This window comes from Rhinopithecus bieti, unplaced genomic scaffold (assembly GCF_001698545.2).
Source record: "Rhinopithecus bieti isolate Rb0 unplaced genomic scaffold, ASM169854v2 scaffold_28016, whole genome shotgun sequence".
In the NCBI taxonomy this organism is placed as follows: Eukaryota; Metazoa; Chordata; class Mammalia; order Primates; family Cercopithecidae; genus Rhinopithecus; species Rhinopithecus bieti.
The window spans coordinates 4,260,288-4,286,344 of NW_016813202.1; the positions used below are offsets into that span (position 1 = coordinate 4,260,288).

The 26,057-nt window shown below is 44.2% G+C and overlaps 1 long non-coding RNA gene across 1 annotated transcript in view; it reads left to right on the forward strand.

Moving 5' to 3' along the window:
* The window catches only part of LOC108512513 (uncharacterized), a 94,620-nt gene continuing 68,563 nt past the window's right edge, over positions 1-26,057 (forward strand). Inside the window, exon 1 of the long non-coding RNA XR_001880621.1 lies at positions 1-81. This is a non-coding gene — a long non-coding RNA (uncharacterized LOC108512513). The remainder of the gene's footprint in view (positions 82-26,057) is intronic.

Here is a 26,057-nt window from a genome sequence, read left to right on the forward strand (position 1 = left end):
CCCACCTACGGCACCACGCAGGGCGTTCCATCGGTGCTGCTCCTGGAGCTCTTCATTCCCCTTCACCTCTTCCATGTGCAGGTTAGTCCTGTGTCTGTTTCTCTATCCATCCACACATGACCTGAGAGGGGGCCTGCAGTACCCTCAAAGCAGAGCTGAGGGTAGCGGGTCACACAAGGCTGAGCGCTCCCAGGGAGAAGCTAGGAAGACACCTGCAGGGTGAAAACCCCCAAACAAGGGTGCTGCACAGGTTGTCAGCAGTGACAGTGAGGAGAGGAGCGGGGCTGCGTGAGATATGGCCTGGGAGGGGGCGGCCGCTTTGTTTTGTTGACCTCATTCAGAAAGAATGTGAGCCAGGAGGGAGGCCTCCACGGCCTTGCTTCCCTGCTGCCCAGCCGAGGTGGTTCCTTTAGTATGTCAACTTGGCCAGGCCACAGCACCCAGACACTTGGTTCACTATCATTGAGATGTTGCTGTGAAGGCATATTTTAGATGAGATTAACATTAAAATCAGTAGACGTTGAGTAAGGCGGATGACTCTCCATAATGTGGGTGGGCGGGCCTTGTCTAATCAGTTGAAGGCCTTGGGAAAAAGACTGAGGTTTCCTAAGAAACAGGAAATTCTGTCTCCAGACTGCCTCCAACTCGAGCTGCAGTGCCAGCTCTTCCCTGAGTCTCCAGCTTTCTGGCCTGCCTGGCAGATGTGGGATTTACTAGGCCCCACAATCGCATAAGGCCAATTCTTTAGATCAAAACCTCTGTCTGTTTCTCTCTCTCTCTCTCTGTGTGTGTGTGTGTGTGTGTGTGTGTGTGTGTGTGTGTGTGTCCTAGTTTACACACACACACTCTCTCACACCCTGCTGGTTCTATTTTACTGGGAGTCCCTTTCCAGCCCAGGGAAATCCTAGTCTCCTCAGGTGGAGCAAGGTATTAGCATGCTGGTAAAGCGCTTCAGGTGGCTCTAGTGTGAAGTTAGGAAGATTGGGGCTAACACTGTGATTCTCAACCTGCTGGGGCTAATGCAGAATTCTATGCAGAATCACCTGGAAGTGACTTGGTAAAGATGGCTGGTCCCCACCTACCTCCAGGGTTTCTGAGTTGGTAGGTCCAGAATGGGGCCTGAAAATGTGTATTTCTGACATGTTTCCAGGTGATGCTGAGAGTGCTGGTCTGGGGACCACATTTTGAGAACCACTCAGCTAAAGGATGATGTAGATAGTGAGGGTTTACTTGTTACATCAGGAGATGACAGCCACATCCTCTGCCTGGTTGCCAGTGGTCATAGCAGTAAAGGCAGTACCAAATGGCAATCAACACCCAACAATCACTGAGTTCTGTGCCTGGCGCACAACTAGGAATCTTACAAGCTCTGTCTCATTTCATCTTGATGACCACCCTCTGAGATGGTTTTAAGATCTCCATGTCATACATAAGGAAACCAGGACAGAGAACTGGGGAAGTTGCCCAACTCACTAAGTGGGCTAATCAGGCCTGTCTGACTCCCAAATCCACAAACTCAACCATCTTACAAATAGGAGACCAAGGCTCAGATGCGCTGTGGTTATTCAGGGTCACCCAGCACCTAAAAGTGGAGTTGGGACCTGGCTCATTAGCCAGTCACCCTTCCATTCTGCATCATTTCCCACCTCACATGAACTAATAGGCCAAGGTTGGGATGAGGGCTACTGGGTGTACATTTGGGTAATTACAGATGATGATGGAGTCATGTGCCACATATCAAGGTTTTGGTCAACGGTGGACCGCACATACAACAGTGATCCCGTAGGATAATGGAGATGGAAAATTCCTATAGGCTAGTCACATCACAGCCATCATAACACGCCAATGCAATATGCGTTTGCAGGGGTGCTGGGTAAACAAACCCACTGTGTGGCCATTTGTATAAAAGTCTAGCACATACACTTACATACAGTATATAATACTTGGTGATAATAAATCACTTAGTGATTTATGTATTGGCTATATTACACTATTTATCATTATTTTAGAGGGTACTTCTTATGAAAAAAAATGTTAACCCGTAAAAGAACCTCGGGAAGTCCATTAGGAGGTTTTCCAGAAGGCACTGCTGTCATAGGAGATGACATTTCCATGCGTGCCCCTGAAGGCTTGTCAGTGGGACAAGATGTGGAGGTGATACAGGTGACCCTGACCCTGTGTGGGCCTAGGTTAATGGATGTGTTTGTGTCCCAGCTTTTAACAAAATAACTTAAAAGGAAAAAGTTTTAAAAATAGAAAAAAGTTTATAGAATAAGGATAGAAAACATTTTTGTACAGCTGTACAATGTGTTTGTGTTTTAAGCTAAATGTTACTACAAAAGAGTCAAGAAGTTAAAAAAGTTAAAATTTTATAAAGTAAAAAAGTTACAGTAAGCTAAGGTTAATTTATAGTTCAAGAAAAATATTTTTAAATGAATTTAGTGTCGCCCCTGTGTGTAGTATTTATAAAGTCTCTAGTAGCGCACAGTGATGTCTTAGGCCTTCATACTCACTCAGCACTCACTGACTCACCCAGAGCAACTTCCAGTCCTGCAAGCTTCATTTATGGTAAGTGCCCTATACAGGTGGACCATTTTTTATCTTTTTTTTTTTTTTTGAGATGGAGTCTTGCTCTGTCACCCAGGCTAAAGTTCAGTACTCACTGCAACCTCCATCGCCCAGGTTCAAGCGATTCTCCTGCCTCAGCCTCCCAAGTAGCTAGGATTACAGGCGCCCACCACCATGCCCAGCTAATATTTTTGTATTTTTAGTAGAGACGGGGTTTAGTAGAGACCACCATGTTGCCCAGGCTGGTCTTGAACTCCTGACCTCAAGTGATCCACCTGCCTCAGCCTCCCAAAGTGCTGGGATTACAGGTATGAGCCACCACACCTGGCGATTTTTTATCTTTTATACCTATTTTTGCTGTACTTTTTATATGCTTAGCTATGTTTAAATACACAAATACTTACCATAGTGTTGCAATTGCCTACAGTATTCAGTCCAGTAATATGCTGTGCAGGTTTGTAACCTAGGAGCAATAGACCATACGCATAGCCTACATGTGTTGTAGGCTGTCCCATCTAGGATTGTGCAAGTACACTCTATGATGTTCACACAATGATGAAATCACCTAGCAATGCATTTGTTAGAACATATCCCTATCATTCAACAATGCAAGACTGTATCTAGTTCCTCAGAATCAAAAAAAAAAAAAAAAAAAAAAATCAAAACTCAAGAAACATCAACGGCCTCTCCTGCCCATTCTCCTCCACTGTCTTGGTAAAGCAACAGCCTAAGTAGCAACTCGAGGAGATGCCTTGAGCATGGACCAGAGCGATGGCGGCTGCCCAGAAGCCAGAGTCACCGCCTTGTGCACCCACTGAGGCTCACATGCTGAGCGGCCAGAGCTTGGCTTCCTTTGTGGATTCAAATGCCGACTCGTGAGAATTCAGGCGCTTCTCACTCGACCCAGGCGCTGTTCTAATTCTGGAGAGCCTAGTGATCAGGACAGGCTGACTTCTGTCTCTGGAAGTTTACCTTCTGGCAGAGGACGAAGAAATAATGAAATAGTTGCAGGTGAAGATTTTGAAGGCTTTGTGAAGAAAATGACAAAGGTCAATGTCATGGTGATTGGCTTCAGAGTATAATTTAGGAGGTCAGGGAAGGACTCTGAAGAGCTCAGAGCTGAGATGAAATCTGAGCCATGGAATGGAATTAGCTCTTTAAAGAAGTGGAGAAGGAGCCCTGCAGCAGAGGGAACACCTGAGCAAAGCCTTGAGGCAGGAGCACGCTGTGTTTTGCAGCAGAGCTCTGGAAGCTGATGTGGCTGGTGCAAGTAGTTTGGGAATAGGAGGGAGAATGGTCAGTCCCAGACAGGAGGGCCTCAAGGGCACTGAGTCTGAATTGCATACTCGGGGTGACAGGAGGCAGTGAGCAGACACAGCTGGGAGTGATGAGGTTGGGGGACAGAGTAGGCATGCACTCTGGGGCCAAAGCCAAGCTTGTGCAGCAGTGGATAGGTAACACAAGGGTTGCAGAAGCGGGCCGGCGCAGGCCCCCTGCGGAAGCACACCTGTCTCTTTGCAGATATGGGGCCAAGTCCCTCTCACTTTTTTGTTCACAGACAGCATCTCCACACCCCCTGGGGAAGTGTCACTTCCTTTTTTGCAGTTTGCCACTCAGCGATTCTCTGATTTATGAACTTTCTAGCTCTGCATCTTGGCAAGGTGTAGATTTCAGAGGAAGCTTCTAATGAGGAGAGGAGGGGAATTGAGTCTGGTGACCTGTGCATCCAGGAGTTCTCTCACCCGACACAACTCATCACTGATGAAGGAGCGGGCCCTCTCTGCCCATGTTCTGTGGTCCAGACACACCCCTGCTCCAGAGACAGAGCCCAGTGATTTATGACAGAGTCCAATTAATGTCCTGCCTCCACTTTTCCAAACTGAGGAATGAGTTGGGAAAATTAGTTAATCTCTTTGAGTCTCAGCCTCCTCAACCACAGGATGGGTTGTTGAGAGAAGCAATTCAGATAGCGCATGTGAGGAGGGGCCCAGAAGGAGCCCTTGGAAGAACTGGTATCCTTACTTTTTGCTCAGCAGGGCAAGCTACAAGTTACATATCACTTGTAGGCTTGGATCTAATAGTACCTTCTATTATTTCTCCTTTCCCCAACTACCACTGACAGAAACATTGAATAAAGTAATTATCAGTAGTATAATAAAAACTGTTATCAAGCAGTGACTTCATCTGTCACTCTGTAAACTCTTCACACATTGAATATCCACATTATATGATTGAATGTCCACAACAACCCTATTAATCCCATTGTATAGATGAGGACTCTGAATCCTGAAGACAGCAACTTGTCCAAGGTCCGGTGGTTAATGGGTGCCTTCTGTCTAAGGTCATCAGTTCTGTGACTTTGAGGACAATACTTCCTGGAGCCCCATGCTCTTTCTCCAAACTTTATAATGCTGTTATATGCAGTAATTAACTTCACGCAAGCTCCAGCTGCAGGAAAGTATAAGATATTCCTAATCCTCACCTTGCAGAGCAGTTCAGGTTTCATTCCTTAAATATCCCTTTGCCTTGATCAATTCAGTCCTAATCAGGACACTTACATAAATCATAAACCCAACAGTTTCTGTTGGTGGGAGAGGCTGGAATCAGTGCTCTGTGAAGATAAGAGTTCAGGGCTCTGTGGCTGGTTTGCCTAAAACCCTCAAGCCTGGCTTTTCTCCTTGGGGCTCCTCAAGGCAATAGGTCTTCACCTTTTGGGGGATTATGTGACCTTGTGGATCTGCTCCCCATAACAGTGCACAGACAAGTGTAGTTTCAGGGCTGACCGTCACCCTACAGCCTCAGTAATGCCCAAGTTGAGTTGGCTTCTATGAGTCAGCGTTCCCCAGAGAAACAGAAAGCCATGGTGTAATTCAGCTCAAGCCCAGGGTCTGAGAACCAGGGGAACCGATGGCGAGATTCCCAGTCTGAGAACAAGAGAAGACCAAATGAAATGTCCCAGATCAAGCAATGAGGCAGGGGAAAAGGGTCAATTCCTCCTTCCTCTGCCTTTTTACTCTATTCAGACCCTCAACAGATCGGACAATGCCCACCGATGTTGAGAAGGGCAATCTGCTTTCTCAGTCCCTCAGTTCTAATGCCAGTCTCACCCAGAAACACCCTCACAGACACACCTGGAAGTAACGTTTAATCTGTGCACCCCATGGGCAGTCAAGTGGACTTGCAAAATGAGCCATCACAGGGCTTTCTAGTGAAGCACAGGAACGTGGGCCCTTCTGCCCAGGGCTTAGGGGAGAGGGCTGCCCCAGGCCCCTGGAGGTAATGATCTGCCCTTAGGTCACTTTCCTAAGCAGAGATGTTACTCAGTCTTTGTCAGGAGAACACTTTCCTTCCCATTCAGCACGGTCATGATGCGGCCTCAATAGAGGATTGCATCTCAGCAGCCTTCTGTCCTTTCTAGCTCCCCACGGGCTCTGGCTACCGAGTATGTGCCCTCCTATATGCCCAGAATGAATTCCCCATCTCTCCACCCTCCTCCTGCATTGCACTATGAGGCAATTTCAGGGCCTGGCCACAGCTTTTTCTATCACCCTGTCCCACAAACCGTCTGCCTGGTGTCCAGATACAACCCGGCAATGCGGCTCAAACAAGCCTTCTCGCCCGCACCTTTCTTCTCCTCCCCGACCCTGAGGATATTCTCTTTGGTACTCCATGGGACTGTGTGTCAAAATCTCCATTGAGGAGCCCAGGACGACGGCGAACTCCACAGGGTACGGGGATGTAGGCCAATGCAGGGCAGAACCTAAGAGTTTCTCTGACGTCTTCTAGTTTCTATTTAGAAGTCATGCAATGTTTTGCATCTCATTCCATGAGATATACAGGTTTACTTAAACTTTTTTTTTTTTTTTTTTTTTTTTTTTTTTTTTTGAGATAGAGTCTAGCTCTGTCATCCAGGCTGGAGTGCAGTGGCACCATCTTGGCTCACTGCATCCTCTGCCTCCCAGGTTCAAGTGATTCTCCAGCCTCAGCCTCACGAGTAGCTGGGATTACAGGTGCACCCCATCATGTCTGGCTAATTTTTGTAATTTGAGTAGAGACAGCGTTTTTGGCCAAGCTGGTCTCAAACTCCTGACCTCAGGTGATCCGCCTGTCTTGGCCTCCCAAAGTGGTGGGATTACAGGAGTGTGCCACTGTGCCTGGCCTCACTTAAACATTCTAAAAGTTTTCTATCGATCGCTCTCAGGAGAATTGACGCTCTTATGCCATGTCTTGCCTGTGGCTTTGTCTCTTCCCACTCAGCACACTGACTCCTTCAGAGAACCAGAACCCAGTTAGCAGGACCTGCTGATTAGGGGTTATTCATTTGTTCATTTCTTCTGCACATATTGGGGGAAGCCTGCCGTGTGGAGGATGGCACAGCTGTGAAACTCACGAGTTCAGAGTCAGGGCTAACTTGCATTCAAGGCTCTGCTCACTTACTAGCTATGTGATTTTGGGCAAGTGACTTACCCTCTCTGAGTTTTAGTTGTATTGTCTTTTAATTTTTTTTTTTTTTAAGAGACAAGGTCTTACTCCTGTCACCTAGGCTGGAGTGCATTGGTGCTATCATAGCTCACTGTAGCCTCGGACTCCTGGGCTCAAGTGATCCTCCCACCTCAGCCTCCAGAATTGCTGGGACTACAGGTGCACCACCACCACACCGACTTATAGTTGCATTACCTATAGCTTGAGGGCTGTAGGGGCATCTGCCACATGAGACCTGTGAGAATTAAATGAAATAATGTCTGTAAGCCTTCAGTACCTTTCAGCACAATGTTCGCTATGGGCTGAATTGTGTTCGCCATTATGGCATCATCTATAGAATTGTCCATTTGGAATTATTAAGTGTTAATCAAAAATATTAAGTAGGGAATTATAAACAATGATAAAGATATTAAAATTATTTCATGTAAAGCGCGTAAATGCACACTGATTTGCCTGTCTTTTGATGGAGGGTCAAGGCCCTGGCTTGTACCTTGTCTTTCTGCAGGAACGTTAAGTCTTCTTCCTTATACAAATTGCAAGTGTGATAAACAGGCTATGCTCTGCAGTTTTGATTCTAAAAATGGAGCAAAGGTTTATAGGCATATACGATGCAAGAGTTGTATGAATATTCAATTTTTCCCCCAAACATATAAACTTGTCCTGCCCACACCTATGTCAATGCCACTGGTTTCCAGAGACTCATCTTTCTTGGGTCTTTTCAACAAAAAAAGCTGTCATTTTCACATTCATGTTTCATTAATTTGTAAGTGCTGAGTTAAATTGTGTAAGTGTGATAGCGCATACATCTGGCAGAGTGGGTTTGGGAGGAATCCCTGTGATTCTGGGTGAAGGGCACCTCAACTGGTGAGGTAAGAAGGGAATGGTCTAGAGAATTCCCTAACACATTAAGCTCCAGGGCACGAGCACAAATGGAGGCCCACATGCCATGCTGCTGAACATTTGAAAGTTACAAATCAAGCTCACTTGGCCAGACACGGTCGCTCATGCCTGTGGTCGCAGCGCTTTGGGAGGCTGAGGTGGGTGGATCACTTGGGGTCAGGAGTTCAAGATCAGCCTAGCCAACATGGTGAAACCCTGTCTCTACTAAAAATACAAAAATTAACCAGGTGTGGTGGCGCGCACCTGTAATCCCAGTTATTCAGGAGGCTGAGGCAGGAGAAATCACTTGAACCCAAGAGGCAGAGGTTGCAGTGAGCCAAGATTGTGCCACTGCACTTCAGCCTGGGTGACAGAGCGAGGCTCTGTCTCAAAAAAAAAAAAATAAATAAATAAATAAAATAAATCAAGTTAACTCTAACAAAATATAGTCTGCCTTCCTCTCCTGATAAACCCAGAAGGCCAGGTTTTAACATTGAATTCTTGGACTCTATAGGGCTCCATGCTAGAATAGGGTTGTCAGAGATGGCCAGCTCTGAGGCCCCAGCCCAGTTGTACTTCATTCGTCTTGTCACCCCCAGTTCTCGCACACCAAGGGGCCTGGCAAGTACTGTGGAAGCTCCATCTACACCCGCTACAAACAGTTGCCCCTTGGCCATCCTCAAGAAGAAAACCCAGAAAACCCGTCCTGCGATGGAAGGGGCTTGGGGCCCTGTGGGCAGGGAATGCTGGGGTCCCAGGTGCGCCGAGAGTGGTCTAGGCCCAGGATTGGCAAGTATTTCTACAAATGACCACATGATAAATCTTTCAGGCTTTGCAGGCCATACGGTCTCTGTCGTAACTACTCAAGTCTGCCGTTTTGTGGTGAAAACAGCATAGATGTTATGCAAACAAATGAACATGGCAATGTTCCAGGAAAACTTTACTTATGGACACCAAAATTTAAATTCCATGTAATTTTCGCATATCATTTTCCTTTGATGTTTTACAACCATTTAAAATATAAAACCATTCTTAGCTTATGAGTTGAATGGAAACTAGTGGCCCAGGAGTCGTTTGCAAACCCTGGTCTAGAAGGTGAAGCAAAAACACTAGGTGGACACATCCCAGTGGGCCCTGGACCTCTTACCTGTGGGGTGTGGAGTGGGGCCCTCAGGGGCACAGGCTGGACCTCTTACCTGTGGGGTGTGGAGTGGGGCCCTCAGGGGCACAGGCTGGACCTCTTACCTGTGGGGTGTGGAGTGGGGCCCTCAGGGGCACAGGCTGGACCTCTTACCTGTGGGGTGTGGAGTGGGGCCCTCAGGGGCACAGGGTTGAGGGAGGATCCTCTCTTGCCCAGGCATCAGGATGTTACTAAAACTGCCTGCCAGGCCCGAGCAGTCATGGTGTTCTGCAAAGGGTAATAAGGGGAGTTGATGAAGAGGAGCCTTTCCTGTCAACAGGAGCTGTTTTGGTCATGATTCTTGGCCAGGCCCCTTCTGCGGCATGCTGGGCCAGCAGCTCGCCTCTCCTCTCTGACCTGTTATTTCCAATACTCCAGGCCTCCTCAGAGATGCAAAACATGCAAAGGGTCTCATTTGCTGTGATACCTAGAGCGAGGGCTCACAAAGTACTCGATTTCCAGAAAACTCAGTCTGGGACCAACAGCAGAATGAATGGGCTTCTCACTGCAACCCCTCAGCCCCTCCCAGGGAACATCTCCAAACAGCTACCAGCCAGACCCGTCTTGAGGGTACTGGGCGCTGTGAGCGTCTCCCCTTCTGCTGGGGCCTTGCATCTGCCAGGCCAGCCAAGGGACAGAGCATTCCTTTTCATTTCAGTTCAGCAGCTGGATTTAGGCCGTTGTCTCAGACATTGGTTGATGTGGTTGCGGGACGATCTATTTTCCGTTTGCTCGCTTGCAAGTGATTTCTAAAGCTCTTGTGGAAATCATTGTTAGTCATCCCTATATTTAGCCTTAAGCTGAATCAATTTGATGGCTTCAAGGCAGAGAGAGAGGGGAGAAAAAAAGAGGGGGCTATTTTGATAAGAATGCACTTTTCCTCAATTTTCACTTTTAAAAATTGCAATGTATACTCCGGAGGTGGGTGTGATTTTTGATAACAGATGTAGTCAAAGAAAATTATTTTAAAACACATTTTATGTCTAACTGACCATGCAGTGATGAGCTGCTTCCCCCACGATTTGACTCAAATTACCATGGGAACAGTCTGAATCTTCAGAGAGGCGCTGTACAGAGAGACGCATCTGGCAGACGGTAGCTTCTGCCTCGGCCCTGCGTTCCCTTGAAGAATGAGCTCATTCATTTGTTCCTCCAGGTGTTCCAGTGGCCCTCAAGACCCACCTCCTGTTTCTAAGCCTGAGGGTCCTATCAGGGTCTTTGGGTAGGTTACAGGGGAGCAAGGCCATGGGGTACAGAGTCCTTGGTTAGCAAGGCCAGCCCTGGCTGAGCTCAGTGGGGAAGGGCATCATCCGATTCTGAACCTTCCCTTCCTTCTGCATCCAAGAGTTCAAGAGAGGCCTGCCTGGCAAATTTGTTCAAAATTGGCAAGTCCACAGGAATGGGAGCCCTGCCTCTTGCCCCAGCCCCTAGCTGTTCTCTCTTCTCCCTCAACTCTTAACGCCAGATCCGTGCCCCTCCAGGAAGCATCCCAGAAGGTTAGAGGGGTTGGAGGGCCAGCCTGCACCTCCAACCCCCATAACTAGGACTTCCCTGTCCAGGATTCATATGCCACGTGGAGTCCTTTTGTCATTCAGGCTCTATGCTAAGCATTAGAGCACTTGTCCAAAGCCCAGCTATGTCCACTCAGAGGATAAAGTTTAAATTCACATTCTCAGACCTCACCCTCAGGTCACCCGCAGAATGTGTAGGGGTGGGGGACTGGGCTTCAGTCATTTTTAAGGGCTCCCTGGGAGATTTGAACATGTGGCCAAAGAAGGCAGCTACCATGTTAGAGATGCAAAGACAAATGACTCTACTTAGAGTCCCTGGCCCCCAAGCACCTACCCTGCTCCAAACCTAGGGGTCCCACCCTGCTACCAGCTCAGTGAGCAGCATCTACACCCCATAAACCTGGTACCCCTGTGGGCTTCCAAGTGTGCACATCCACATGCCTCTCTAGATGGTCAGGCCTACGAAGGCAGAGGCTGAGTTTATGTTGCTTGCCTGGCACTGCTCCTGCCCTGTAGTAAGGCTCTTCTATAGGCACAAATCAGTGAATAAAAAGACACAGCCCGCATCCGTGTGGAGCGTATCCAGGAACCTTGAAGCATTTTATCTTGGCCAGAGTCAGGTGTAGGTTTCTAGATCCTCCAATCCAGTAGGTCAGTTGGTTGGAACAGTGTCTTCTCCCCACCACTCTTCCTGCAGGATTGATATTTGCAGGAGCTGGCTGAGCAGGGCTCTGCTCACCCTGGAGGGGCCCAGCCCTTGGCTGGAGTCTGTGATCACCACTGGCTGCTCCTTGGCTCAGTAGCCATCAGGAGGTCCTCGAGGGACCATGTCTGGGACCCTCAGAGCTGCCTGCACTTCTCTGCTAGTCTCAGAGCCATCGGGCATTTCCTCTCCCACCTATGATGTCACTATTGTATTACCTATGATGTCCTCTCTTCCAGTTAGATCCTCCTACAGCAGGGTTCTCAGCTCTGGCCACTCCCTGGGAAGCTTTGACACATTTCAGTGGCTGGGACAATACAGACCATTTCCGTAAGAGTTTCTGGGAATGAAGCTTAGCTATCCATAGCTATTAAAGCTCCCCGAGTGATTGCAACTAGCTCCAGAGCTGAGACCCACTGAGCTAGGGTGAGGCTCAGACATGAGTATATTTTAAAAATTTGTCAGATTGATTGAACGGACAGCTAAGGTTGTGAGCCTGGCCAGGAAGTGACAATTTGTATGTCCTGCTGGTTTTTAAGGGATAACAGCAACAAATATTGACTAAGCATGAACTTCCATACTGGTCATTGTTCTGAGTGCTTTCTGTGCATTAGCTCATTAAATTTTCACCACGCCCAGAGGAAGTAATAATAACAGCTAATGTTTATTTCACACTGCATATGCCCCCGGCACTGTGCTAAGGGCTTCACCTACCTCAGTGTATTTACAGATAAGGCAAACTGAGGCACAGAGAGGTTAAGTAACTTGCCTGAGGTCAAGAGCTGAGTGGTGGTATTGAGAGGAGACACTTACTCAGGTCATAGGCTCCAGAGCCCGAGGGCTCTTCCACTGTAGCCTGGGTGAAATATGGTGGCCAACAATTTGTGTAGAGGAAGGACTAAGAGAAGGTGCCTCAGAGCTGACGGTAGGCCTGATGGGTCTGCCTGCAATGCGCTTCCTCAAGGAGCACCATGTCCCTGGGTCAGAGCTCGGGTCAGGGGAGAAGAGTGGGCCGGGACGGGGGCTCGGGAGTGGCCCTATCATGTGGATACTTCCTGGAGCCTCAATTCTAACACAGGAGGAGGCGCAGAAGAAGCATTCTATGTGTGCGTTTCCTCCCCCACAGTTTCTGAGTCCCCCTAATTTCCGTTCTGTGTTCTCTAGCACCAATCCACATACATATGCCACGAGCTATGAGGCCTCTGTACAGCGGGAATAAAGATCTCCTTTCCGCTCTTCCCACCTGACAACTTGGAGATTGTACAGGGTTAGGACAGAGAAGGGTTGTGTGGTTAGAACCTGCTCCTGGGTCGAGGGACGGCCGGGCTGGTCCTGTGCATCCCCACTCAGGGCTGAGCATCATTCTCCCTTTCCACCATCCCTTCCCCTCCTACCAGAAACACCCCCTCGGACTTGACTTCAGAGACAATGCCACCCCTATTCAGGCCCTGAGGCTCAGGAGCACTGTCTACCCCGCTCTCCGACTGGGGGAGTGAGCATTCCGGGGTAAGCAAGGTGTCTGAGTCACTTGGGTTGCTATGTCAGAATCCATATGCTGGCCAGCTTAGAAACTACAGAAAGTGATTTCTCACAATTCCGGAGGCTGGGAAGCCTAAGGATCAAGCTGTTGGCAGATTTGGTGTTGGTGAGGGCCTGATTCCTGGTTCATAAACGGCTGTCCTTTCACTGTGTTCTCACATGGCGAAAAGAGGGAAGGGAGTTCACCGTGGCCTCTTTTATAAGGGCACTGATCCCATTCATGAGTGTTCAACCCTCAACCCTCATGACACTCACCTTTCAAGAGGCCCTGCCCCTAAATACCCTCACATGGTGGGTGAGGTTTTAATATATAAATTTGGATGGGAGCATAAACACTAAACCACAGCACACGGCGTCTAAGCCAGGCTAGTGAGCTTCCATTCTGAACCTTTGGTGGAACACTGAGAGAAGTCCTCTTCCTGCTAGGATAGCTGAGAATGTGAGATGTCAACTGGGAGTGCTGGGAGCCTTCTGCACCTTACGAGGTAAGAAAGGGCCCACCTGGGGACAGAGGGAGCGTGAAACAGATCCAGGCCAGGTCCCGATGACAGCGTCTCAGCCTCCAGGTCCTGCTGGGTCGGGACTACCGATATCTCTCAGTTGTGGGAATCAGGAAACCACTCTTTTGCTGAGCCTGTGTGAGCCATGAGAACTGAAAAGTTTCTACCAAGGGGATTAACCCCAGCATTGTTTCGTGCTGGGTATTTAACCTCTCGGAGCCTCAGTTTTCTCATCCATAAAATGAGAACAATATTATCCACCTCACACGGCTGCTGGAAGGATGAAATGTGATTCTTATATAAAGTGCTGGCAAATGGTAGGCCCACAATAAATGTGAGCTCCCTTCCCCCGGTTCCAAATTTAAAACTGAAATCTGGATCTAAGAGACACAACATGTGGCGAGAATTAAGAAAAAGATATAAAAGCATAGCAAGATGACCCTTGCCTCAGGTAACAGAATATAAGTAGGCACGAAAAGTTCACTCAGTAAGAACCAGAAAACTCAGACCCCAGTTAGAAAATTAGCAAGTATTTTGAGCTATCTTGAAACTCCCACAATTTAAATGTATAAGTAGAATGCATTTACCCTATAAAGTTCACAAGTCTTTTAAACAGACTTCTGTGAACTTTGCATGCTGTGTGGGAAATTGCAGAGGGGATGGTTGGAGAAGGGAGTGGAGGACAGAAGACCCCCCCATCTCCGGCCTTACTTCAACTGATTTCTTTTAGGTCATTTTTGTGCAGGGTCTTTACCAGCTAGTGTTCATGTTGTTTTATTGTTCTTGTTCCTATTTTAGTAATTTTTCTCCATCCAGTAGTATTTTCCTTTCTATCTCTCTGGAGATCTATACAGATCTCAAGAACAGAACTGATCAACTCTGGTTAATAAAACACCAATCTTGAATGCAATATTTTGAGTCATGAAAACTTTGAACTGGCCCTAACTGAAGATTTTTGTTCCAGTCATCTATGAAGGAAATTGCAAAGCAAATCAATGAAGACCTAAAATGTTGCTTCAGTTGTCGTTGTCCTAGATCGGTGATCAATCACACCATCAATTATCAGTGATTTATTGAGCACCTATTTATCCCATCACTATCCTGGGAGATGCAATGAAACAAAGGTGGTATAAGGTGCTTAAAATCTAGATGGGAAGGAAGATGAATTGTCACAAAATAGAAAACAAATCAGTACTTAAAGTAGAAGTTAATGTAGCCTATTGCCATATGCAAAGATTTATAGAAGAGGAAAGTCGATACTCAAACTGGTCCTTAAAGAGTGTACACAATTTGGAGAAGCCCAGAGAAAAATGAATGGGTATCAAGAGTTGGATATGAGAAGCCGAAGCCTGAGGTCTGCAGAAACCTGGAATAAGTGGTGGCCAGGGAGGACTCCACCCTGACCACGAAGAACGAATCAGTCACGAGAAAGAGTGAACCAGACCAGCTGTGGTCTGCCCCCTGACAGTGTCCTGTGACGGCCCATAATGGGAGGCCTGGGGCAGCTGGGCTCCGCTGGTGCAACAGCTCAGCAGTGCCATCGAGGGTCGCAGGTCCAGTCATCTTCCATCCCATCACCTGCCAGCGTGGTGGCTTTTCATCCACAGATTTGTCACCTCAGGCCACAGGACGGTCACTACAGCTCCAGTCACAACCACTCAACAACATCCAATTGCAGGAAGCAAGGGAGTGGCAGACGCTAAGACATGAATAGGTGTCTCTCTTTTGATTGTTGGGGGGGTGGGTATCAGAACCCCCCCTTACCAGAAGGCCTCCCCTCATTGACCAGAAATGGGGGGCCTGCCCACCCCTCCCTGCAAAGAAGGCTGAAAAAGTGTGTATCTGACATTTTTAGCCTTAACTGTGGGAATTCATGCTCTGCCAACAGGAAAAAAAGGATTGAAGCTGGAGAAGACTATTGGGTAGGTCAACCAGAGCATCTGCTCGGAGGGCTCAGGGGGAGATAAGTAGGGTTTGAAGAGCAAGTCAGGTCTTACAAAGCCTCGAAAGCCAGACTAGATGTTCAGCAGTAGGACAGTCATTCTCAAACTCAGTATGTAATATAAGAATATACTCACGCCTGTAATCCCTGCACTTTGGGAGGCCAAGGCAGGCGGATCATGAGGTCAGGAGTTCAAGACCAGCCTGACCGACATGGTGAAACCCCATCCTACTAAAAATACAAAAATTAGCTGGACAAGGTGGCGCATTCCTGTAATCCCAGCTACTCAGGAGGCTGAGGCAGGAGAATTGCTTGAACTGGAACCCAGGAGGTGGAGGTTGCAGTGAGCCAAAATCTCACGACTGCATTCCAGCCTGGGCTACAGAGCGCAACTCCATTTCGGGAAAGAAAAAAAAAAAAGCGAATATAGGGATCATCTGAGAAGGTTGATTAAGGTTGATTAAAATGCACATGCTTGGGTCCTTGCCACAAAAATTCTGATTCAGTAGGGAAGGAGTGGGGCCTGGGTAGGTACCTGCTTAAGCAGCACCAAGGTGACTCTGGAGCAGGTGGCCTGGCAATATCACTGTGACAGTTGCTGCACTAAGGAGGCATTGCAAGGTCTCCGCCATCATGAAGAATCCAGAAGCCAGTGGAAGGCAAGAGGCAACCCTAACTAGAGGCAGAGGAAGCCCACCAGAGGCTCCTGCAGCTGTCCAGGCGAGATGTGCTGAGGCCCAAAGTAGAGTGACCACAGGGGATGCAAAGGGAGCTTCTAAAGCTTTGGAGAAGGGATAGGACTAATGGCAGCTTAGATGGGGAAGAGGAAAATGATCAAGACAGAGGATTCCTAGGTTTCTAATCTAAAAAACGGAAAGGAAAATAGCATAGAATTTTCCCTGGCAGTGACCAGGCGGCTGAGTGTCAGGGTTCCTTGTTTGCTCCAAGGAACAGATTCACAGGGAGAGCCAGATGCTGTTAGCAGTATCCAGCAGTCCCAAGGAGCACTGCTATTCACGGCCTCAAATGTCAAGCAGGGAGGGACATAACATTTGAAGTGGTCCAAAAAAGTGAAAGAGGAACTTCCCCAAACCTAACGTAAAACAGACTTCACTCAGACTCTCGGCAGATCAAGCCTCCTCATGGCAACAATAATTATTATAGGCCGGGTGTGGTGGCTCACGCCTGTAATCCCAGCACTTTGGGAGGCTGAGGCAGGTGGATCACTTGAGGCCAGGATTTGAGACCAGCCTGGCCAACATGGTGAAACCCTGTCTCTACTAAAACTACAAAAATTAGCCAGGTGTGGTGGTGCATGCCTGCAATCCCAGCTACTCAGGAGGCTGGGTCAGGAGGATCACTTGAACCTAGGAGGCAGAGGTTGCAGTGAGCTGAGATCATGCCACTGCACTCCAACCTGGGCAACAGAGTGAGACTGTGTCTCAAAAAACCAAAACCAAAACAAAACAGTAATTATTCTAACAATCACTTATTAGGCATCCGCATCAACCATACCTTGTCATTTAATGACCCCTATCTGACAACTGTTCTTATTCCCACTTTGCAGATAAGAAAACTGAGGATTAGAAGACTAAATTCATTTGCTTATGTTCAGAGCTAGTGCAGGCAGAGTTATATCTGAGCTACTGTTTGTTTAATTCTAAAACCTTCCATGTTTAAAGGCAGCCCCTGAAGCAGGCTGCTTACAGCTTCTCTTCACAGTCTCCTGTTATGGCTCCCAGTTCTCTCTTTCTAAGAACCTAAAGTAACTAAATCAGAAGTCATTATGTGGATTGAAGAAAACAATGCCAAGTTTCTTTATTAGAAACTATGGCTTTTCCCTTCCTAATAACATTTTCCCCTCCATAATACAGAATCTTTTTAAAACCAGTGGGATGAGAGACAGATTTTCCCAGTGAAGATCTTTCTCTTGGTTCTAAATGGTTAGATCTGTGTAAAGGGCCAAATTCTGCAGAAGGCCCACATACTCACTTAAAAAATAGATATGGTGGATAATGGGAATGGGTGGCTGGTTGACTGTAATAGGAGTTTATGGATAAGCCAAAAAGAGATGCAGGTAAAATGCTCCAGACTGAAACAAAATGCTTACCAGCTTGGAAAACTGGCTTGTGACAAGACTAAAGCACAAAGGGAAGATTCCTCATGGACAGAGACTGATTATGACCTTCAGTCTTTTGGTACCTGGCTCTGCTCCTGCAGAGTTTCCACAGCTGACTATCTTGTTGGCACCTTGGAGGCAGGCAGGCAGGCAGGCAGGCAGCCTCCAGCATGGGCTCTGACTGCCATCCACCTTCCTCAACACGTGCTTTCTTACCTAGCACTTCCTTAATTACAGAACAGAGGATAAGGGAGCCAGTAATTCATAATTTCGTTGCTGACTTACATTTTCATAAGGTAAGGGGAAAAAATAACATAGCTAGAGGAGGGAAAGGTATTTATAGAACTGCATAGTGATTCAGAGATATTAATAACACCTGGGACTCATCGAGTGCCATTGCCACAAAATGCTTTAATAAACAAAATAACTCAAGCTTGCCACGTGCATGGAGAGAGAGAGCAGAGCATTTGTCAGTCATCCACCCTCAGTTCCCAGAGTCAGACTGTGATGTGCTCACCTCTGTAGAGCAAACCTCTACAGCAGGCACATTCTGAGTATGGAACATTTGATCGTTGCAAATCCCTCCAACAGTGAGTGTTTTTATCCTCCTGTTAAAGATAACGAATGGGGGTATGAATATGAAGAAATGCCTCTAAGGTCAATCAGCTGCTAAGTGGATGATCTGATTACCACCGAGGCCTGGCAGACCCAGAACCCCAGCTGGTGCATTTTGCTATCTAAAAGTCTCCAAAAGATTGAAGCATGAGCACAGGACACAGCAGGGACAAGAACAGGAGAATCTCACTTCTGGGACTCCCATGCTCTGACATAACATGAAACGTGGCAGAGAGAGATCTAAAAGGAGAGGTAAAAATCAGGGCTCTGGTCAGCATTCTGACACCCACCGCTTGAGTGATCTTGACTGGGCAAAACAGAAGAGGTGCTAAGCCTCCACATTCCCAGCTGTAAAATGGGGAGACCACTGGAGGCTTCCAGTCAGTCCATGATGCAATGTAGGGTATCAGACTTACAGTCTCACCATAAACAACTACCAAACTGGGAGAAAAATGGAAGCAACTCTTTTCAGCTATTGTGCAACAGATAGTGTGGGACTGTGGCCCTTGAAAGAAGAACACATGGAATGATGTCACATTTATGCCAGATTCCTGCCTGAAATTGTGACGTGAAAGTGGAACTGAACTAAACAGCAGCGTTCTGCCTGAGTAGAGAAAAAGTATTAGTTCAGTGCTGATAAGGCAGCTGGAATTTGAGAGAGAGGATGCCAAAGAAGAGAAATACCAAGAAACCTGTTATCCAGAAATTTGTATAATGACGTCTTGAGTCTGTGAACAAATACTAAACTGCATGTATAAACATGAAATTCCACAAGGCCTGAGACAGAACAACTAATGGGAACTGAGAAATTCATGAAGATTCCTGAGAAGGCACAGTGCTTGGAAACTTTGGAGGTCTGATTAGCCAGAGGAAAGAAACCTTGCTACAGATGGAAGAATTCTAGGTATTCAGTTAAGACTGCAGAAAAGCTATGCCCCAAAGTAGGGGCTACTGTAGCCTGACCTACCAAAGCCTAAAACCAACCTGTTTTGCTAGTAAATTAATTTCCTGCCAAAATAAATCTCAACATTCTTTCAAGGAAGAAAATGTAATTCAGGCCCTCAACAATATTGCGTTCACAATGTAGAGCACGCAACAAAAATTCACTACAAAAATAAAGAAGCAGGAAATATGATCTAATACTGGGGAAAACAATTGATAGAAACAGATACCAAGATGACACAGATAATGGAATTAACAGACAAGAAATCTTAAAGGGCTGTTACATATTTGTTCAAGGATTTATAAAGAAAATGTGGATATAAGAAACAGAACTCTCAACAGATAAGTTAATATTTTATTATGTTTTAGTTACAGTCTCAGAAGGAGAGGCAAGAGATTTTACAGCAAAAAAAATACTGAAAATATAATGACAGAATTTGTTCCCGATATTGTGTGTAATTACAGTCTCAGAAGGAGAGGCAAGAGATTTTATAGCAAAAAAATATTGAAAATATAATGACAGAATTTTTTCCAGATTTGATGGAATATGTCAAACTAACAAGTTCAGATTCAATGAATTCAACAAATCCTGGGTCTTATAAACAAAAAGAGACTACATCTCGGGATATCTCAGTAAAATGTCAGAACACCAAAGACAGAGAAAATTTTTAAATCAGAGAAATGAGACACAATGTATGGAGGAGAACAATAAGAGTAACTGAAATTGGAAAGGCATCTTTAAAGTGCTAATGAGAAAAAAATCAATCTAGAATTCTTCCAGCAAATATAACTTTCACTTCATTTTCAAAATAAACAGAAGCTGAAAGCGATTTTAAAAATAAACAGAAGCTGAAAAAATTTGTTGATACACTGTACTACCAGAAATGTTAAAGAAAATTCATTTGACTGAAGAGAAATGAAAAAAATTAAGAATATACAATGGGGTTGCTAGAATATTTAGAATTAAAATTTAGGAAAAATAGCACAAAGATGGGAAGGATATAAATGGAAAATATTATTATTGAATTTTATGTTTTACATGAAGTATAATACTAACTAAAGACTGACTGGGATAAGTTAAGGATGTATATTTTAATCTCTAGCGAAACCACTACAAAACCCAAAGTCAACCCAAAGAGTAGATATAATGAAATACTAAAATTTATTCAATTAATTCAAAAGAAGGGAGGAAAGAGGGTAGAACAACCAAAGAATGGATGGGATAAATAGAAAACAAGTAGGAAAGTTGGTTAAACATTTCCATTAAAAAGTGGAGCTTGTCAGACTGGATAAAAAGAAGAGATATGATCATATGCTGTTTACTAGACACACACTTGAAAACCAAAGGTACAGAGGAATTAAAAGTAAAAGATAGAGAAAAATATATCTTTCAATCACAAATTATAAGAAAACATGAGTAGTTATTAATATGTCACTTATAAGTAATATAATATGTCAAGGCAAACTTCAAAAACTATTACTAGAGATAAAAGATGATAAAATGGTCAATTCATCAAGAGACATAATAATACTATTTGTGTATACTCTTAATAAAAGAGCATCAGAATACCTTCAGAAAAAAATGGACAGCACTAAAGAAAGAAATAGACAAATTCAAAATCATAGTTATATATGTTTATACTCATCTGTGAATAATTAATAGAAAAAAGACAAAAAAATTTAAACAACAATGTCAACACTTAATTGGCATTTGTAGAACACAATGTCTGACTCCATACACATTCATTTCAGGCACACACGAAACATTCACTAAGATGGATGATATATGGGGTTATTTAAAAAGTCTTGATACATTTTAAAGTGTTGAAATCATAAGGATCATCTTCCTTGACCATAACAGAATGAAACTGAAGATTAATACTAAAATAATATCCTAAATCTCCAAATATTTGGAAGTGAAGCTACATATTTCTAAATATTCTATATGTCAAAGAAGGAGTCACAAGGGAAATTAGAAACATTTTAAAATAAAATATTAAATATTAAAATTTGTGGCATGCAGCTAAAGGAATGCTTAGAGGGAAATATATAATATTAAATAACTATATGAGAAAAAAGGGTTTAAAACTGACAGTATAAGATGCTACATCAAGAAGTTAGGGGGAAAAAGAGAATATTTAACAGAAAAAAAGTAGAAAAGATTAATAAAAATAGGAAAAGAACATAATAGCAATAGGAAAATCAATAACATAAAAAATTGTGTTTTTAAAAAGTATTAATAATATTGGTAACTCCATAACGACTCATTTCAAAAGAGAGAGAGAAAAATTGCTAATCTCAGGAACCTGAGGAGCCATCACTATAAATCCTACAGGCATTAAAAAAATAGTCAGAGAATATTATGGGAAATTTATACCAACAAATTCAATATAAATATATTGATATTTTAAATATATAAAATTAATAAATTCCTTGAAAGACATACAATTAAACTGAACTAAAAAGAAATAGAAGAATCAAATTTCCCCTTATTTTCTAAAGACGTTGAACTTGTAACTAAAAGCTTTCCTTCAAAGAAAACTCCACACTCATATGGCTTCATGTTTCAATTATATCAAGAATCTAAGGATGCAATAACACATCATTTACATGTATAAATAAGATTTTACACAAAATTTTTTTAGAAAATAAAAGGGTAAATATTCTGTAACTCAATTTACCTGGATACCAAAGTCATATAAGAATACTACAAAAAAGGAAAGTGTTAGACAAAATAAGAAACCAAGGCAAGTTTCGAGCAGAAGTAGAAGTTTACAAGAAAGTAAACTTATATCTGTCTATTCTGCCCACAAAAAGCATCAAGGCTATAGACTGAGTGTCTACTTCCCCCTCCCCCGACTCCACACATTTATGTATTAAAACCTAATCCCCAAAGTGCTGAAGGAGGTGAGGCCTTTGGGAGGTGATAAAGTTATGAGGTCCTTCCCCCTTCCTCCATGTGAGAACACAGAGAGAAGGTGCCATCAAGGCACCAGGAAGCAGGATCTTGTCAGACACAGAATCGGCCAGCACTTTGATTTTGGACTTCCCAGCCTCTAGAACGATGAGAAATAAGCTTCTGTTTGTAAGCCAACCAATGTGTGGTATTCTGTGATGTAGCAATCATACTAGACTAAGACAGTCACTGATTGACAATCACCATAGATTGGTTGTGCCTGTTTTAGAACTACATATAAATGAAATCACATAGAATATACTTTTTTGTATCTGGCTTCTTTTGTTCACCATAATGCTTTGAGATTTATGCATTTTGTTGAGTCTATTTGTAGTTTCTTCCTTTTATCACTGAGTACTATTGCTTTGTATGAACATTCTAGATATCATTTATTCATTTGATGGACATTTCAATTGTTTCTAGTTTTTGACTATAATGAATAAAACTGGTATGAACATTCTGTGCTTGTCTTTTTTTGTATGTGGACATATGTTTTTATTTCTCTTGATATAATACCTAGAAATGGAATTTGGTGGAGCATAAGAGAAATATATGTTTAACTTTTGTAAGAAACTGTCAAAGAGTTTCCCAAAGTAGTTTAATCATCTTACACTCCCATCAGTCATGAATGAAAGTCCCAGTTGCTCTGCCTTTTCTCCAGTAACCAGTGTTGTAAGACTTGGTAATTATAGCCATTATAGTGGGTAAGTAGTGGTATGTCACTATGGTTTAATTTGCACTTCCCTGATGACTAAAGATGTTGAACAGTTTTCACATGTTTATTGACCATCTGTATATCTTTCTTTGTAAAGTATCTGTTCAAGACTTTTGCTTCTTTTAAAAAAAATGGAGTTTGTTTTTTTTTAATATTGAGTCATAGGAATTCTTTATATATACTAGAAACAGTACTTTTATCAGATATATGGATCGGGACTATTTTCTCCAGTCTATGGTGCTTTTTTTGGAGCAGAAGTTTTTTGTTTTGATGACATTCAATTTCAACATATCTGCCTCTCCCAAGGTCATGATATTCTTCTATGCTTTATTCTAGAAGTCTTATAGTTTTATTGTTTATATTTAGATCTGCAATCTACTTTTAATAGGTTTTGTGTATGATGTGTGGTAGGGATCCAGGTTATCCCCACCACATAAATGTTCAGTTTTAGCACCATTTAATAAAAAATTTCCTTTCCCTATTACATTGCTTTTCTGTTGTTAAAAATCAGTTGACCATATATGCATTATCTATATCTGGATTATATTTGGCTTCATTTGTCTATTTGTCAATTTATATGTTACTATCATACCATTTCAATTCTGTAGCTTTATAGTAAGTCTTAAGTAATATATACCCTCCAACTTATTTCTAAAATTGTTCTCGCTATTTTAGGCGCTTTAGATTTCCATATGAATTATAGACTTGGTTCATCAACTTCTACCAAACAAAAACAAAAAACTACTAGGTTAGGGAGAAATGACATCTCAAATAATCTTGAACTTTACAATCCATGAACATATTATCTCCATTTATTTAGGTATTGTTTAATTTCTCTCAGTAATGTTTTGAGGCCTTCAGTGCGGAACTGTTGTGCATCTTTTGTTAAATTTATGCCAAAGTATTTGGGCAATGGACTTTGGGGACTCAGGGGAAAGGGTGGAAAGGGGTGTGAGATAAAAGACTACGAATTGGGTTCAGTGTATACTGCTCGGGTGATGGATGCACCAAAATCTCAAAAATCACCACTAAGGAACTTACTCATGTAACCAAATACCACCTGTTCCCCCCAAAACCTACGGAAAATAAAAAATAAATAAAATAAGTAAAATAAAATGTTGAATACATCGAAAAAAGAGAACAACATTTTTAAAAAGTGACGAAATGCTGGAAAGCTTGGGTCTCAAGAGTTATTTAGGGGAAGATCTATACCCAGGTAACCATCCACAAAGCCTGCTGTTCTCAAAGGCTGGGAGGCAAAGTCTGTTGAAGCTGAGATTTGCTCCCCAAGAATATTGCAAAGTAGGCCTCTGCTGGAACAGCAGGGAGGGTGGTCAGCTGCAGAAGAAAGAAGGACAGGCTGAGAGAGGCTCAAAAGGGAACAAGGTCCAAAGTTGGGGCAGTGGTTAGTGTGTGAGAAGAGGCTCAGCATTCTGGGTAAGGAGGAGATTCCAGCAAAAAAGCCTGACCTGTCAAACGGGCTACATCCTCCCCAACTAATTTTAACAAAATACACAGTCCGCACATCCAGGAGAGACAAAGGAACAGAATGTAGCGGTAGGAATTGAGCTCTTTCAAATATGATTTATTCGCTTCTAATTCACAGAGCAGCCCAAATGCAGGTGAAGTGGCTAAGAGCTGAGAGCCACTGATGAAGAATTTATTGGAGTGGTTTGCAAGACAGGCCCAGGATGTGCAAACCCATTTATTTTACAATTTATAAATCAAAATGTTCTGAGTCAGGTAGGAGTGCTAAGTCTGATGCTAAAAACTGCAAGGTATAAATCAAAACAAAATTTACTATCAGGAGTTTACAGATTCAAGTGTGAACTCGGTTTATCTCCTGTTTCTTCCAATAGCAAGGTGCTTGCTCTTGTGGCTGCCGGCCTCCAGTGTTACTCTCTCTGTTTCCCTGTGGATGGCCACTGTGGTGCTTCACATATCTCTACCCAGACGCAGTAGTGTCTGAGCTCTGAGCTCAGGGATGTGTTTTGAGGGTGCAAATGTCTTAGCTTCTGTTCTGGGCTTAAGCTAGTTAGAGGCTACAAGGTGTTGTCGTTACAGACTCCAAGGAGGCTCAGTCTGTGGGATCCTTCCTACCTGGATTGGCCTTTTCGTGCTGCGCTTGCTCGGATGAAAGCCACTGACCCCCGTCCCTATGCCTCTAAGCTTGATAGCATTAATGGCAGGGAGGGGAGAGGGTAAAGGTTGGCATAATGACTACAGCAAAACGATAACGACAACAACAAATTAACAATAGCATTTATCAAGTGCTCACTATGTGCCAGGCACTCTTCTAAGCACTTTAGTTGTATTGACTCATTTCATGTTAATACCAACTCATTGTGATAGATACTCTTCTATTTTTTACAGATGATGAAACTGAGGCACAGAGACAGGGAGTCCTCTCTTAATTCTTGAATCTCCCTCAAAGCCTGGGTCTTTGGGGCCTCCTCCTCTTTCATCAGACTGCAGTCTAGAGTCATCAGGCAATCTCTGTGCCAAGTCTAGAGAGGAGGTGGACCAGGTTCAATGGAATGTCTTGTAAATAACTGCATGTCTGTCCCTGTCAGATCTGAGGGTTGCTTTCATTTTTAGCTGCAACTACCATTAAAGAGATATTTGCCTCTGGGATCCCTTTTGGTTCCATACCCTCCAATAATTAAAGTAGGTCATTCCCGTGACTAGGCATGATGGGGGCCGGGGGCAAAGATGTAAGGATGTTACATTGGTTTCTCTCTCTCTCTGTCTCTGTCACACACACACACACACACACACACACACACGCACACACACACATCCCTGCAATGCCCCCATAGAACTTCCTGGATGGTTGCGTACAAGCCCCTCTCTTAGACAATAAGCTCTCTAAAGAATCTTTTTAAAGACAAGATACCAGTCAACCTGCCTCCAAGAAACAAACAAGGGAAGTCTTGAGCTACATTTTCCACTCAGGGTAGTGCTAACTGGGTCTGTTACATCACTCGGAGCAGCCATTTTCTCAAATAAATGAAAATCCTTTGCTTTGTGGACAATGATAGAAAACTTGGAAATTGAGAGCTTTGCCAGGAGTGGAATATGCACCTCATTGATGGGAACTGTCAGGAGACTGGGGACAGAAACCCCTGCTGCACCGAGCACTGCTGCTGGGGACCACCATCCGCCATGGCCTCTGCTAAATGTAGCCCCCGGTGCCTGTTTCTGCCTGGAGGGGCTGCAGCTGCTACTCAAGGGCCAGGCCCCCTCCCAATACCAAGTGCAACTCTTCCTTCAACTCCCCCTTCCGACTGCCTCAGGGATGACAGCCCTGACCCCCAGACTGGGAGGAAGGTCCAGTCCCATAAAATCCACAGCTTCTTCCACTTTCTCTGTTGTAATGCTCAGCATGCTCATAGCTACCTACTTA